We start from the raw sequence: 4,419 nt of genomic DNA, 5'->3' as shown, positions 1-4,419 counted from the left end.
AACTTTTTATCAAACCACTGCATAGAGATCGAAAAACTGTAACAACTAGGAGGAAGAAATGGCCTTTCCTTAACTTTCCTCAGCATTTTTTAGCTGATTCAGTAATTTTTTTTTTTGGTAAATTGAAAAAAAATGAAGAGGCGAATCCGAGAACCAACAAATTAAATTGGTGTGGCCTTAGGACTCGGGAGAAACTCGGGTGACACGTTGGTTAAAGCCCCTGTCACACATTCAAGACCTCCCCCGAATTTGTTCGGCTGACGTTCGGGAGCAGTCTATAACCAGATTTAGGCCACGCCTTCCTTTCTATACGAATCGAAACGAATTTGAGTTAAATTTGAGTACCCCCGAACACTGCCGACTTACTTCCAAATGATTGGCTGGTGTTCGGCTGACGTACAGCCGACTACCAGGGCGTTCGGCTAGTGTTCGGGAGTCCGAAATCGTTAATGTATGACAGGGCTTTTGTCGGTCAGCCAGAGATGACGCCCCATCTACAGTTTGCATACGTGGAGAATCTGTCCGCCCAAGTCTTCCACTGACACTCACACATGGCGCCGTGCACTGCAACAGGCTCCCCTGCAGGGATAATGGATCCGTCCCAGGCGTAACAGTTGGGTCCTGTGAAGTAAGATAAAAGGTGGTTACCGTGAAAAAAAAAGATACGAAAGCCTGATAAAAACATGCCATAAATAAGCCAAAGCCTAATCCTATGCTTGGAAAGTATAATTAGTCACCTAAAGAGTTACGCACAATTAAAATTGTGGATCTTAGTCACTGTAGACTGAAGGAAGGTTACACGTAGTCTGTAAAATTATTTGTTCCCCTGCTGTGCATTGTGTTTATATTATTGCGTCAGTCTTTGGAAATTATAGCTCAGTAAAATGTTCATGTTTTGTATGTTATATTAATGTGGAACTTGAAAAAAGCCACTGTCCTCACTATGGATAACATACATGTGTCAAGATATTTTTTACATCTTTGGTAACTGTGTTTCTTGAATTTGGAAAATAGCATGAACAGATCTTAAACAGACTAAAGATTCATATGATACAAGTTCAACACTTTATTGCAGTAGGTCTTTTATTATTATGCACTTTTTCTTGCAGGAAAGTAAATAGCACAATAGGTAGTGGTGCAGTGGTTTTTTTCATGAGAGTCGCGGTCATGGGGGAGGGGGGCGGTTCGCCTCGGCTTTATATTTGATACAGGCTCCGGTCTAAAAAAAATAAATTGACGTTGGACCACCAGAACTCCGATACACAACAAGAAGAAAGAAATTACAAACTTGAACCTACCCCAAACAGCAAAAAGCCACGGTTGTAGACCCGTACCCCTCCCCACCGACAGCTTCATCTCGTTTGCGAGCAGCGTATGAGCGTTGGCTCCGGATCCGCCAGTACTCTCATCCATGGGCTCATCTGGGTCTAGCAAAATTACAGACTTTTTGCGACCAGGTGCACAGGCATTGGTGAAAACTGTAGTTCTTTCTTTTGGCAACCTTTCGACCAAAAAGTCTCTTTTTCTTCCCCGGATACTTTGGTGGCATGCCTGGAATACAGTGTAAAAAAAAAAACACTTGAAAATTGACAGTGCACAAATTTAAAGGCTTCCCCACCTATGAAATTATTCATGATCTCACATCCAACAATTTTGTTGGTTTTATAAGATTTACCCTCGGAACACTTTCACCAACACAGTCCAGACATTTGCCAGACTTGGACGTGCACCTACACCCACTAGGCGTGATGCCTATAAGGGCTTTCAGTACTGTGAAATATATGTGGTACAGAAATATATTACGTGACGGCGTCACCCTAACTACACCCCCCTCCCCACCCCAAAAAATATGCCACACACATCTTCACAACAGTATAAATTACCTGTTTTTGATGATTTGCGATTCTTTCCGGCAACAGTAGATGCGAATCAGGCAGCATTAACCTCCACAGTGTTTTAGCTGTAGCTGTAGTTGTTTACAAAGGCGCTAAATATCTAGACATCAGAGAAGAAAAACAGGGCACGACAACGCTTCGAATTTTCGCGGATTAGTACTACGCACTCTCACTCTGACCCTTCCCATCAGGCAATATTGCCAGCTTTGCCAGCTAATCATCCCTCACGTGATCCTGGGCGTGTTACGTCACGGCAGCTCGCCACGCCAGCCACGGCTAGCGGCTGGGATGGTATGATCATGGAGGTAGAAAAAAGGAAAGGACTCCTGGAAGGAGGACGTATTTAGCACCCGCCGCGGCCTTTTGTTTTGCGGCGCTAGATCCCGCTGTTTTCTATTGTCCGCCGGCCCGGCGGTACTTCGTTTGATGCCTATGTTCGCCGCGGTCTCTCCCGCCAGAATTCCATATATGGCTATGCAAATGAGCCGAAAATGACATCACTGCCAGCGACGGTAGCCGAGTCCACTCCGAGCAGGGACCGACATACCCGAGTTTCCGAGCATTTCCTTATTTGGGTTGCGTCGTATTGTTGCGCAGAAGTCAGCATCGGGAGCGGAGGGAAATGGCGGATACGCAGATATGTTTATGTTTGTTGTGCGACGAAAAATGGGCGAGTTACTGCGTTTTTTGTGTTTTGTAAAGCTCGAATCGAACATTTTAGAACTGGAACATTTCAACAAATACAATCGTCTAGTATGAATTTGTGTGATTTTTTCTAGATATGCCGATATTTATTCTGGATAGTTGACGATGTTTATGTTCCATTTTCCAAACTTTCGTAACTGGCAAAGTAGCGATTTTTCCGGCAAAGTGGACTATTTGTGGCCATATTCTACGCAAGCTGTGTGCCTCTCTGCTAGCTTTTTTCTACCTCCATGGTACTAGTACTTCCACAATCAGTTAGTAAAGTCATACCTTAGTAAAATCTACTTTGATGAACGAATCAAAACGGGACTGTAGACATTAAGTTTTACACATTCAAATGTGGCTGCACTAGCGCTAATGGAGCGACCACTACGTACGGGAAGGAACGGATCTTAGCGAAGCCGAGATTTGTGAAGCAAACCCAACCCATCAAAGACGGGCCGCCAAACATAAAAATGGAGGGAAATGACAGACAACAAGCCAACAAAGACAACATCACCAGACAAACAAACTTGGAAAACACCACTTCAAGCGCTAACGTTGTAAGAACTGTGGAACCTCAAACTAGTATGTTTGCGTCAGCGGAAAGGCTGTCGAAGTAACCACTACATGAAAAACTGCGGCGAAAAAGTAACATGGGTTCGCCCTAAATCTAGACGCAAGTGAGCTACAAAAGTAAAAGAACCTATGCATCTTGCTTGTTGCTGTCAACTTACCCGTTAAAGATTATATTGAACCGATACATGTACGTACTATAACTTGCCATACCCGGCCAAAGACGACTACATTACTTTTACTCTTTATTTTGTGCTGTATAATGTATATGCGTTACATTATCTATCATTGTCATTTCTGTGAATTCCTTAAAACATCTACTGTTAGTTTGTGTAACATTACGCAGTGCTACAATCTGCGTAAAAAGTGGTCTTCATTACGTGTTATCTGCTAAGTCGTGTTGGTATTGAAAACTGTTTTTTGTGCCGTTCTTCTACAAATAGCCAGCAGAATTATGAAGATACTCGTTCTCAATACACATGCTGCAAACTAAAGTAATGGCAGTCCTACGAAAATTCTGTTTGTAATGTATAAGCGCTTTATGTCGACGTACAATGGGTGTGAAATACATGGCCGTGTCTATACGGAATCACCCAAACCGCGATTCGGGTAACTCACATTCCTCACATCTGGTCCACGTGCCACACACACCTGTGAAACCGTGTCCGAACATAATGCGCTTGAGCTACATTTATTGCTGTTTGATGATAACACGCAAGGCGGCGTGTTATTAATGTCAGAGGTCAACGACCTGCTTGCTGATGCCCCCCCTCCCAGCGTATCTCGGCCGAATGCCGACGTGGTCCCGCCAGAGGCGGTGAAGCTCGCCCTAGAACGGACTCATTATTTGACCATTACTGCTCTTTAAGTTGCTGCCACGTAAAAGTTGGTATTGCATATAAATAAAGAAATATCACCCCGTAATCCATGACCAGGCGAAGTCACATTGAAATCACATTGCGTTCAGACGCAAATCGCGATGCGGGGAAACCGATTCGAAACCACCTCTAGAAGTGGCTTGGGATCGAGGCGCTTTCAATGTGATTTCGGGGAGTTCACATGGAGCCACTTGAAACCGGCTTCGGGGTAAACCACATGTAAACCGCCTTGGGTGATTCCGTATAGACACGGCCCATGTTTTCGCCCATCGTGTGCCACCGGCTCGGTGGTAATTGGCTACTTTACAAGTGAAAGAACCGCGTCCGTGGGCCTTGATAAATTATTCAAATTATTCAGCAGCCCTCTGATTGGTCCCCGCTAGAAA

This window comes from Branchiostoma belcheri, unplaced genomic scaffold (genome assembly GCF_001625305.1).
Source record: "Branchiostoma belcheri isolate BF01 breed outbred unplaced genomic scaffold, Haploidv18h27 scaffold114, whole genome shotgun sequence".
NCBI classification, from domain to species: Eukaryota; Metazoa; Chordata; class Leptocardii; order Amphioxiformes; family Branchiostomatidae; genus Branchiostoma; species Branchiostoma belcheri.
This window is presented reverse-complemented; position numbering follows the sequence as displayed.